The sequence below is a fragment of the Hyperolius riggenbachi genome, chromosome 3 (genome assembly GCF_040937935.1).
Source record: "Hyperolius riggenbachi isolate aHypRig1 chromosome 3, aHypRig1.pri, whole genome shotgun sequence".
NCBI classification, from domain to species: Eukaryota; Metazoa; Chordata; class Amphibia; order Anura; family Hyperoliidae; genus Hyperolius; species Hyperolius riggenbachi.
Genome location: NC_090648.1, coordinates 305,660,126 through 305,672,746, shown reverse-complemented (window position 1 = coordinate 305,672,746; position 12,621 = coordinate 305,660,126). Strand labels below are relative to the sequence as shown.

The following is a 12,621-nucleotide window of genomic DNA, read 5'->3' as shown; positions in this document are numbered from 1 at the left end:
AAGGTGGGATTAAAAAAATAAGTAAATAAATAGGAAAATTTATTATCAAAATAAAGATATAAATATTTGCAAAAAAATAAACACTTTCAGAGGGATCACAGAAAAGAGGTGGTGTGTGTGTGTGTGTGTGTGCGCGGGGGGGGTGATCACTTGTGTGCTGAGTTGTATGGCCCTGTAGCGAGCCCTTAAAGCTGCAGTGGCCTGATTTGTAAAAAAATGCCCTGGTCACTAGGGGGGTTTAATACCGTGGTCCGCCTCTTCCCCGCCCCTCTCAGTCTTCCTTCACTGAGAGGGGCGGGGGAGAGGCGGCGATGCGCCGCTGATAGACGGCGCTTAGAGGCAGGGCTGCAGCTGTTAGCCCTGCCTCAAGAGCAGCAAAATATACGACCAAGTTGGTCGTTGATTTTGCAGGGGTGGGTTTGGGAGTGAAGGGACCCCCGTTTAGCCGCGGGATAGCGGCGTTTTAGCAGGGGCACACGTGCCCCTGCTGAATATAAGCACTGAAGCGAGATTTATTCTCGCTTCAGTGTCTCTTTAAATGATTAAGGACAGCACCAAGTCTTCTAGGCATGGAATTAAGAAGTTGGCAACATATTGCAACATCTATTTTTTTCCATTCTTCAAGAATAACCTCTTTTAGAGCCTGGATGCTGGATGGAGAGTGATGCTTAACTTGTCGCTTCAGAATTCCCCACAGGTGTTCGATTGGGTTCAGAGTAGGAGACATACTTGGCCTTTCAATCGCGTTCACCCTGTTCTTCTTCAGAAATGCATCAGTAGCTTTAGATGTGTGTTTTGGATCATTGTCGTGTTGGAAAAGTGCACGACGACCAAGTGCACAGAGTGATGGCAACATCTTCTCCTGAAATGCAGCTTGCCAACACCAGCAGCATTCATGCAGCCTCACATAAGGACACTGCCACCATCATGTTTAACTGTAGGCACCATGCATTTTTCTTTGAAATCCTCACCTTTACAACGCCATACAGTTTTGAAACCAATAGTTCCAAAAACAGTGATCTTTGTCTCATCACTCCAGAGTATAGAGTCCAAGTAGTCTTCTTCTTTTTCAGCATGGGCCCTAGCAAACTCTTGGTGTGCTTTTTGTGCTTGGGCTTTAGGAGAGGCTTCTTTCGTGGACGATACTCATGCATGCCATTCCACTGAAGTGTGCGCCGTATGGTGTCATGGGAAACGGTCACTTTAATTTGTCTTTCTACTGCTTTAGCTAACTGCTGTGAACTTGCGTGCCGATTTTCTTCAACCCTTCTCATCAGAAGACGTTCCTGTCGAGATGTTAAAGAGAATCTGTATTGTTAAAATCGCACAAAAGTAAACATACCAGTGCGTTAGGGGACATCTCCTATTAACCTCTGTCACAATTTCCCCGCTCCTCGCCGCATTAAAAGTGGTTAAAAACAGTTTTAAAAAGTTTGTTTATAAACAAACAAAATGGCCACCAAAACAGGAAGTAGGTTGATGTACAGTATGTCCACACATAGAAAATACATTCATACACCAGCAGGCTGTATACACCCTTCCTTTTGAATCTCAAGAGATCATTTGTGTGTTTCTTTCCCCCTACAGCTATCTTCCACTGAAGTGTCAGGCTGTTTCTTCCTGCAGAGTGCAGACAGCTCTGCCTGTATGTAATTCCTCAGTATGTGAAAGCCCAGCCAGCTCAGAGGAGGATTTATCCAGCTTGTAAAAGATAAGAGAGAAGAGAGAAGCTGCCCTAATCTAAATAATACACAGGCAGTGTGCAGAGAGGGGCCTGGAGGGTGGAGATTCATCACAGAACCACAACACTGAAGAACTTGGCAGCCTTCCAGACACGGGCTGACAAGTCTGACAAGAGAGAGATAAGTTGATTTATTACAGAGATGGTGATAGTAGAACGTGCTGCAGTAAGCCAGAACACATTAGAATAGCTTTTGGAACTTGTAGGATGATAAAAAACAGGATACAATTTTTGTTACGGAGTCTCTTTAACTTCCGTGGAAGGCCTGGACGTCTCTGTAAGGTGGTTGCACTTCCATCTTTCTTAAATATTTGAATCATTTTTAACATTTCTCTTCCATGTGGAGCCATTGCTGACAGCATGTAATGGGACACCTCTTAAATTAATCATTAGACTCACCTGTGGTTTAATGCCTGTTAATTAGAAGTCCTAAGTGTGGCTTTTCTCCTAAGACTATAATTGGGGTGTACTCATTTTTGCAACATGGGCTTGGATGAATTTGTTAGGAAAATCACTCTTTTGGGTGTGTAAATAAGCAAATCTTGTTTGCAATCAATGGCCCACATTTGTGGGAGTATTTTGTAGCACAGTATATAATAGAAAATGTTGATACTGAAAGGAAACTAAAACTTTTCTGACAAGTGTAGTGGGGTGTACTCATTTATGCTGAGCACTGTATGTATATTTTTCTTTGTCCGCATTATAAAATTTGGAGCTTGAGTCATTTGTGAATTGTATTCACTTTTCTTTTCTATAGTTTCCAGTCCTAGAAAGGTTTGCAGGCTGGAACAAGCTCACTGCTTGGCATAAAGGAAGACCTACTGTACAAATGAGTTCAGCCTCTGCTGTGGCCAGCGGCTTTGCATGATACAATTCATGGATATTTTTGTGTGCTGGCTTAGATTCACCCAGAATGACTCAGGCTATGTTCCCAGTGGTCACTTGCATAATACACGGGTTAAAATGACTGTGAACTGCAATGGAGACTGTCTACAGACTAATATAAAGCCTCCATGCAGCGAGTTAGAATAACACAATAAGTTATAACGCAGTACTGTGAACAGGCCAATAGAATTGTTTGGGCAGTGAGTTGACATGCAGAATTATTCTGCAACGCAACTGATCACTGTGAACTTGTCCTTAAAGGACCTCTGTTGCGATAATTTTAATATTTAAAATACATGTAAATATATACAAATAAGAAGTACATTTCTTCCAGAGTAAAATGAGCCATAAACTACTTTTCTTCTATGGTGCTGTCACTTACAGTAAGTAGTAAAAATCTGACATTACTGACATATTTTTGACTAGCCCATCTTCTCATGAATTTTCTCAGGGTTTTCTTTATTTTTAAAAGCACTTCGTGAAAGGCAGTTGCTCCGTCCAACTGCCAAAAAAGTGTGCAGCGAGCAGGGAGGCTGGCCAGCATCTTTGTATAAATCTTTTTCAGGAAATGTCTTTATAAAGAATAAAGGCCATGCTGAGAATCCCCTGTGAAGAGATGGACTAACCCATAACCTGTCAGACAGTAATGTCAATTTTCTACTACCTTCTGTAAGTGAAAGCAACATAGGAGAAAAAGTAATTTATGGCTCATTTTACTCTGGAAGAAATGCACTTCTTATTTGTATTTGTTTTAAATTTTAAGATTTTCGATACAGTTCCTCTTTAAGTCTAACAACATATTCACCTGAATGTTTCATACACTTTTCAGCATACAGAGGAAGTCCTTTTAAAAATCTACTTTCAAATTTTTTAGATAATTGAATTTTTGAGATGTTAAAGTATATTTCCAGTGACAGAAATTGGACAATATTCCTTCTATGTGGCCAGGCTAAAATCAAGCAAATAATTACAATTACAAATTGCTGAGGGGAGGGAGGAGGGACAATGGTTCTACGCATGATGGAGCAACTTTTAACAGGAGGGATAAGGAGGGGAATGAAGCGCTCAGAGGACATTGCCATTTGAAGATCTGGGGTTCTTGATCTTCACCTGTACACATATGCTTCTCTGCTGAGGCAGCCACCCACTACCACCATGGTCAAGTTTAGCATGGAGTGGCATTTAGGCTGGATTCAAAGTGGTCCGTTACATATGCACATGCGTTATGAGTGTAAATGTGCAGTGGGGACTGGAAAAATACTTTAATACAAAGCCTTCTAGCAGCGAGTTACAATAACGCGATCCATTACCATGCAGTACTCTGAACAGGCCCATAGAATTGTATGGACAGTAAGTTGACATGCAGAATTATTCTGCAATGCAACTGGGCATTGTAAACTATCCCAAATGGCCAAAGCAGGTCTGTAGTGGAAACCATTGGACATCACTCACATAGGCTTGTCTAGAGTGCTGATTATGTACTGACAAGTCTTGACTATTTAAAGGGAAGGTCCAAGCAAAATAAAAAAATGAGTTTCACTTACCTGGGGCTTCTACCAGCCCCATGCAGCCATCCTGTGCCCTCGTAGTCACTCACTGCTGCTCCAGTCCCCCACTGGCAGCTTGCCGACCTCGGAGGTCGGCGGGCCGCATTGCATACGTTTTTACGCATTCCCACTAGTGCAGGAACATCAACACATACACTTTTACGCATTACTGGTTCAATGCGTAAAAATGTACGCATTGAACCAGTAACGCGTAAAAATGTATGTGTTAATGTTCCTGCACTAGCGGGAATGTGTAAAATTGTACGCAATGCGTCCCGCCGACCTCTGAGGTCGGCAAGCTGCCAGTGGGGGACTGGAGCAGTGGTGAGTGACTACGAGGGCACAGGATGGCTGCATGGGGCTGGTAGAAGCCCCAGGTAAGTGAAACTCATTTTTTTATTTTGCTTGAACCTTCCCTTTAAGTCAGGTGAATGTTACTGGAAGCAGCATCTAACACAGGAACAGATTTGATGTTGGATAATCTAATTGGAAGGGGTTAATACAATGGCAAAAAAATGATGTCAAAGCCAAAGACTAGATGTTTAGAAAATCTACTGTATCTGTCATCTCTTTGTTGTGATGAGACCTTTGTGTCTTTAATTTTCACTAAATCCCGTATTCTTCTAAAAATAGCAAATCAGGGATTCTATTAAGTGGGACAGCGCTATTTTCTGATAGGATAAAAAGGTCCTTTTTATAGTTATGTCTCTTGTTTCCTCTATTATCACATAGGCATGGTTTACACTAGACATGAGTGCTGCATTGCATTATAACACACTGCTCGTGTCTCCGTTGCAGGGTCTGCTGCATTGTCCTCTACTGGTTTTGAGTAGAGGCGTAATATTCACCAAATAAACAGCAGAGCAGTCTGTTGTCTAGAATTTGGCAAAAACAAAGCAGATCAATGGGCACATCAGAAGTAATCGCAGTCGTTCTTTCATTGAGCCATCCAGTCTATCAAATGCAGAGCAGCAGATAAAGTGTGTACTGGGCCTAACTGCTTGTTTATTCATTGGAGTCTAACTTTTCTCTTTGACATTTGACTAGAAATGGTCAATGAAATGCTAATAATTTTGATTTGATCCAGCTGTATGTTAATCGTATGTGAATAAATGCAGTTTTGAATTTGTAAATAAAGTCATAGTAGTAAATAAAGTTTCTGTATGGTGTTAGCCAAACAAATTAAGTAGGTAGAAAACATCTGGAAATATGCCTGAAGAAGGGGACTAGATCCCAGACAGCTTGCATAATTTAACTTTATCAGTTAGCCATTAAAAGGTATTACTTGTACAAAACTTTGTTTTTTTTCTACCTACTTAAAGGACTTACGAGGCCAAGAATTGAGGAAAAAAAATAAAAAAAGTTAGCTACCTGCGTCAGCTTGTCAGGCACGGAGGACGCCGTCCGCGCCCCCTGTGCCGTTCCGCCGGGTCCCCGCCGCTCAATAGCCCCCCGAACGGTCCCCGACCGCGCGGCCCGGGTCGGGCTCCCCAGCCTGTACAAAGATGGCGGCCGGAGCTGGCCGCGGCTGCGCAGTACGCATAGCTGCGAGTGCGGCTGCACAGCTCTAAGGCCGACCCCCCCCCCGCTACTGTTACGTGGATCGGGGACCGTTCGGGGGGCTATTTAACTTTTTTTCTTAATTCTTGGCCTCGTAAGTCTTTTAAATAGAGTCATTTGATTGTCCCAATTCTAGGCTGCATACATTTGGATCAATTGTGTTGTGTTCACATCTGGCCTGTAGAGGTCACTGTTCTACTTGTGTATTGCATAAGATTATCTAGACTGTTGTGGGTTGTTGGTTCCTATTATACTCTGGCTAGAAACACTGAGAGAAGAAACTGCTTATGTAGACAGTGGATGAATCATATAAATAAACCTAGTTTCAGTTCTCTTGCCTTTGTGACTACTGAACTAAACAAATTGGAAACTATAAGCATCTCGCTGACCATCTGTAATCTCTACTAAATTGCCAATTGACATTTACGTGTAGTGTTTGAACCTGTCAGAGGTCCCCCTTTGCGTTGCAGATTTGAAACAGAAGGGCACTGCTGAGTACTAGTGTTCTTCTTCTAAAGTACTGATCTGGGAAGTATCGTTTCTTGCTCTGCTACATATTCTGGTATCCTGTCTGAGTCTATAAGCTATAAGTAAAGCAGAACAAGCAGTAATTCCTGCTTACTGGCAGGTGCTGAATAATTGCTGCTGTTGAGTCATGTGGATCAGTGGGACAGAGGGAAAATGATCATGTCTGCATTGAGAAGAGCAGGAGGAGGTAGTGTTAATAGAACACAAGTAACAGGTAATAGAACATGGAAGCCTGCGTGAACTTTTTCCTGTAACTTGTTTCATTTCATGCTTGATCTGTTCCCTAATTATTTTTCAGAAGGTCAGAGTGTGAACCTTAACGAAAATGTGTCTTGATGATGAATTGACTATTGATGTCTGTCTTTACATTACGGTATAGCTGCCATCCTTATGTGATTCATTTATTGTGCTGTTTCCATAGAGACTAGTCCAACACAGACATACTTCTGCTATTTTTACTCTTTAGCCTATATCACAAAATATATGCATGTTTTTAAATGTTAAAACCTTATATGACATAAATAACTGCCATATGGCTATTTAATATGTTATTAAAAATTAACATAATCTTCCCTAGCAAAGAAAATTCTATTTTTTCTTTGGTTTACCATAGAGCAGTCCATATGTAGTGTTTTCTAAAAGAATCCTAAAATCCTCCTTTAGCTGCACCTCTAAAGGCTCATACACACATCAGACTATAGTCTTTGGAAAATGAAAGATCACAGACCAATCTTACCACCCTTCATGTAGTATGAGAGCCATACCTGCACAGTCTTTTCTATGGAGCTGAACTCCACATCAGAAAAAAATCTTTGCAAGATGCTGCACACAGAGATGCTGTACACATTCAAAAGATCTGTAGCTGCATGTGAGTAGGGAGGGTAGCCAGCCTTGCCAGGAGGGGCTTTTGCAAACCATAAAGGAAACCTTGAGACTCTCCCATGAGGAGATGGACAAGCGATGGCCATCAGATTGATAATACCTCATGTAAATGATCTCTCCATAGGAAATAAAGCCATTTATGGTCAAATTTGCTCCCTACCAAATGTACATCTATGGGAATATAAGTGTACAGTATTTTACACATGCTTCCTGTCCCAGATATATTTCTTGCCTCATAAAATTAACATAACAAACTTTCCCATGTGCTATAGTGACCTTGTGTTGTCTTCCTACTAACAAGAACTTTCCAACAGTGCTCCAAGACTTCTCTTGAGCTGCTCAACTCTCTTGAAGTCCCTCTCTTGTCTCTTTAGACTGTCCCCTACCTTTTAAAGCAATAAATGCATGTTTGACTAAATCATCTGGCTCAATTTTTCCTTACTGAGAAGCTACACTCCTACCACCTCTACCCTCTTCTACCTTTCCTAACATTTTATATCCTTTGTGGCATTAACCTTTTGGACTGTGAGATTGATTAGGTATCTCCTCTTCTCCCACTCTCTCCTACACTATACTGTGCAACCCACATTATTTATTGTGCAGCACTATGCAGTGAGGGTTGCCACCCAGTCGGTATCTAATTTTTTTCCGGCACGTCATTTGCCGGTAAATCTGTGATTGTTGCAGGGTGTTAATTTTCTCCCCCACGCTGGCTGGTTAGTACTCGGGAGAAGCTGACAGTGGGGAGTCTGTGCTGTGACCGCTGCCTCTGAGCTTAGCTGAGCAGCATGTTCTGTGCATGATCCCTGAGTCATTCTGCGGCTCACATACACACTGTAATCCGCTGCATGGGTGGAGTTTCAGGAGCCAGGGTGAGAGGAGAGTGGTTGTTGCTGTGTGGTATGTGCACACAGTGCAAAGCTGAGCCAGCCCAGCCCCCCAGGCAGCAGGCAGAAGTGTGGAGAGGAGAGGGGTCCAGAAGACTTGCCACAGCTTATGCTGTGTGACAGCAAGGAGCCTGTCCAGCAGGTAGAGTGGACACATACACAGTCATTTTCTCTTTCTTTTCTGTCTCTTTTCTCTCTCCCCAAACCTCCATCAGCCCCTATCCTCCTTTCCAGACTTTTAAAAGGAAACTCAAATGAATTAAAATGAGATTCACTTACCTGGGGCTTCTCCCAGCCGGTCCTCAACGATCCTCTGTTCCCCCACCGTGCGTTATTTTAGTTTTTGCTGACTGAGAGTCAGCGGGCCACTGTGACTGCGCAGCCCTGGCCACGCGTATCCTTCTTTGTGTTACGCTTATATTGCGGAGGAGAACGCGAAGGATACGCGTGGCCAGGGCTGCACAGGCACAGTGGCCCGCTGACTCTCAGTCGGAAAAAATGAAACTAACCCACAGTGGGGGAACAGAGGATCGTTGAGGACCGGCTGCAGGGGGGCTGGTGGGAGAAGGTAAGAGAATCTCATTTTAGTTCAAACGATATAGGTACACTTTTTAAAGTAAACCTGAGATCTCAAAATAAGAAGATATTATACTTACCCGGGGCTTCCTCCAGCCCAGATGCATCCCTCGCCACCCTCCTGGGTGCCTCCGTTCAGCCGCAATCAGCCCCAGTAACTGGCTCAGTCGCGCCAGTCGGGGTCTTCTGCGCATGTGCAGCCCCTCCGTGTGTGCGCGGAAGAGCTGACTGGCATGACTGAGCTAGATTACCGGGCTAATTGCGGCCAAAAGGAGGCACTTGGGAGGATGTTGAGGGACGATTCCGTGCTCATGGGGCTGGAAGAAGTCCCGGGTGAGTATAACATTTTATTCTGAGATCTCAGGTACACTTTAATGTACCAATTAAGGATACAATTCTGTGGCTGATCGATCATTTCCACAGTAATCAGTCAGAAATGATTGGTCATGCCCATTAATAGCAGAATTCCTGCTAGCCAATTACATTGGGATCAATACAAAAAGCGGGTCGATTTAATAAGATCGACTTGTCTACCAGTAATTCGGTGGTTAATGGGCATGACCGATTGTTTCCAATCGATTACTGCAGTCATTGGAAATTGGAAATGATCGATCAGCTGTGGGATTGTATAATTAATGGGCACTTTTAAAGTGTGCCTGTAGGGAAAAAAATGCCCCTGGGGGTATTTACCTCATAAAAGGAAGCCTCTGGATCCTAATGAGGCTTCCCCTGTCCTCCTCGGCAGGGGTATTCCAGCGCTAGGACCCCCCAAGATCTCCTTGTTGCCCGCTTGTTGGCATGTGTGCATGCGCATTAGCAGTTTCCCGCTCGGCTCACGCAGTAGAGCAGACTCAATCAGGCTTGGCCATTCTCACCAGAGCCCAAGTGGGAAGCTGCTACTGCTCCTGCGCACAATGGCAACGTGAATTGTTTTTGTTTTCTTTTGTCCGGGGATCCCAGCTCAGGATCAGGTTGCCCAAGGAGGATGGAGGAAGCTTTAGGATTCATAGGCCTTCCCTTCCAGAGGCAAGTACCACCCATGGACACTTTTTTTTTACAGGTGTTCTTTAAACTATATAAAGGGATCCTAAAGGCAAGAAAAAAAAGAGTTTCACTTACCTGGGACTACTACCTACCCCCTGCAGCCTTCCTGTGCATTCACCGGTCCTCAACGATCCTCCATTCCCCCGCCAGGGGTTAGTTTTGTTTTTGCCAACTCGGAGACGGTGGGCCACTGCACTTGCACAGCTCTGTCCACGCGTATCCTTCTTTGCATTCCCATCCACAATAGCGTCCTGCGCAGGATGCTATTGTGGACAAGAATGCGAAGGACATGCATGGACAGAGCTGCGCAGGCGCAGTGGCCCTCCGACTGAGTTGGCAAAACAAACTGACCCACGGTGGGAGACCAGAGCATCAGTGAGTGGCTGGATGGGCACAGGACAGCTGCAAGGGGCTGGTAGAAGCCCCAGGTAAGTGAAACTCATTTTTTTTCTTGCTTTTAGGATCCCCTTAACATTTGTTTGTATTTCTGTAAATATTCAACTTTCTTGTGCTATGTTTGAAAAAAGGTCGTAACAAACCCCTCCCACTTTTAGGCCACACCTCCAGGCCACACCCCAAAGCCGGTATTTTTTCAGTCAAGAGGTGGCAACCCTGTATGCAGTTGGCACTACATTAATAAAGTAGGCAGGGGAGGATAATCATAATGTAGCCTTTCTTTGCTTATTGTTCTTATTGAAATTCGAGAATTGAGAAGGATTTCCTTACATTTCTGCAGTTCTTATTCTGTACAAAAGAGAAAGAAAAGATTATAAAAAGAAAAAAACCTCTTCTCATTTGAATTTTCACACATTTTCATTTTCTAAGTGAATGTAAGATCATTTTGGGGAAGAGAGAAAGGGGCTGCATGGCATCTGGAGTAAATGCACTGAAATCTCTCATTTTGCAGCCCAGCCTTATAAAACATAAGCAGTACTGTGGCTGTGATATCATTACCATTCCACAATGGAAGAACAGCGGTTACCGTGGTTACTGAGGTAGCTCATTGGTTACAATATCATCAAGATGGATTGAAATGCATCTATTGTTCTACTACCTGGAGAAATCAATGTCTGGCCATGCAGTAACAGCACAGCTTTGCCGTAGCAGGAAGTCTTTTTGCTCTTATTGTACATGCTTACGCATATAAATCTAGCCCACACGTTTACTGGCTGCCTGGCGATATTTATACGTCTACATAAAGTAGTTGCTAATATATGGATCTCTTATGGAGCTTACTCATTTTAGCGTTCGCTGTGCATTGGAGGATGTGCCATTTTCGAATTTTCAGCTTTGTTATACACGTCGGTCCTGCTGAGTGCGTGTCTGCGTGTATTTTAAATAAATGGCATCTGAAATCAGGTATACTTCATTATTTTTAATGAAGTTACTCTGTGAATACTCATGCACAGAATGCAAATAGCTACATCTGAAGAGAGACAGCTTGCTGCCTGCTGCTCAGACAGTCAATGATGTGTGCATGATGTCCTTTATTAACCTATACAGTGAATATATTCTCTCCCACATACTACACAGGACATGTCGTCTGCAGTGCATGCCACCTGACATATATGGCACTGAGCTGTAGCCTTATGGCCATTGTCTTGTGTGGATGGCAGCCTTAATTTGCCATAGTTCTACACCTACATTTACCAGAAAAGCTAGGCATTCAATCAGAGGCTGATAACTCAAATGTATTCCCCCTTTTTTTATGCTGGTGAGCATGAGTCTGAGTCAAATGACGGAAATAAATAAATGCATGTGTTGCATGACTGTGGCTACTGAATATTAAGGGCTTGTTTGCAATGGTGTTTGATTGTGTCTTTTACTGTACCGCGTATTCCCTATGGCAAGACTGGAGGAATGAGCTGAATGGCTGACTTCCTCATTCTTTTGGCTGGGGCTTGCTTGCCAAATGCAGTGTGTCATTCAGGGAGTTGTTGACTGGAACTGCAAAAGCTTAAGATGTGGCTTTCCCCACAGTTCCTCCTTTCTCCTCCAGGATAAATAGATGCATGCATCTCCATTCTGCTTGGACTTAAATTTTAAGGGAAAAGCAGGTGCTGAGGGGAGTGGTCAATTTACATACAACATTAACCCTTGGCACTAAAACACACTCATAGCAAGCTGCAATTCTAGTACCAGAAGAACAACTAGGTTGCAAAATTGTATTGGTGAAAAAAATGGAGGATCTTCCAAAATGGACTGGATCATTTTGTACCAGACAAATTCACCAGCATTGAGGTCCTCTCCCAGGAGCGTAACTACAAACCAAGGACCTTCCACCTGCAAAAATGTAATGGAGCCCCCCCCAATCTATATTCTGTCCTCCACCCGAAGTTAACCACCTTAAAACCTACCACCCATTAACTCCCTCACAAGTGAGATCAATTGCCCTCCACTCCCGCTAAAATAAGTGCAACCAGCAAAACCTCAAAGCCCCTAGTAAGAGTGGCTAGTACAATAATACCCCCTTGGGCGAGTATTCAACAATCATGGCACCTTTGTGCCCCTCCCCCACACACCAATTTTAGGTAGCAAGAGATGTCCACCAGTGTTATGTAGCATTCCAATAACGGCAGCCAAAGTTACCCCCCAGTATTGCATAGCCCCTGGTAGTCCCCAGTATAGGAAGATCCTTCCTTCCTCTGTGGTGGATTCCGACCAAGTTAGTGTGGAGGAAGAAGGCACCAGTGCATGTTTAGTTTGGGGGCAGGAGAGTGAAGTAAATAGCTGTAACATGGGTCATGTCTCTTTGTACTTCATGCATTGCTTCATCACTACTCTTTTGTTCTGTGCCGAAGGAGACATTGAAATAATATTGCCACTCTGGTTTACAATGTATTCTCTTCATTTAAATAGCAATCTCTTGTTTCAGTGCATGTTTCAGTGACATCATGGTGTTCTGGAGAAGAGCCCACAAGCCATAATACATTTGTGCTATGCCTGTATTATCACTCTATCATAGTGGCCC

The 12,621-nt window shown here is 43.4% G+C and overlaps 1 protein-coding gene across 2 annotated transcripts in view; it reads left to right on the top strand.

The window, feature by feature from the left end:
* The window catches only part of NAV3 (neuron navigator 3), an 805,693-nt gene that overhangs the window by 25,548 nt on the left and 767,524 nt on the right, over window positions 1–12,621 (top strand). Inside the window, exon 1 of one of the 2 annotated variants that reach the window (XM_068276638.1) lies at window positions 8,106–8,172. The exons of the other annotated variant lie outside the window; for it this stretch is intronic. The gene's annotated coding sequence lies outside the window, so the exon portion shown is untranslated. Of the gene's footprint in view, window positions 1–8,105; window positions 8,173–12,621 lie in introns of those variants that run through there. 2 annotated transcript variants of the gene reach the window in all.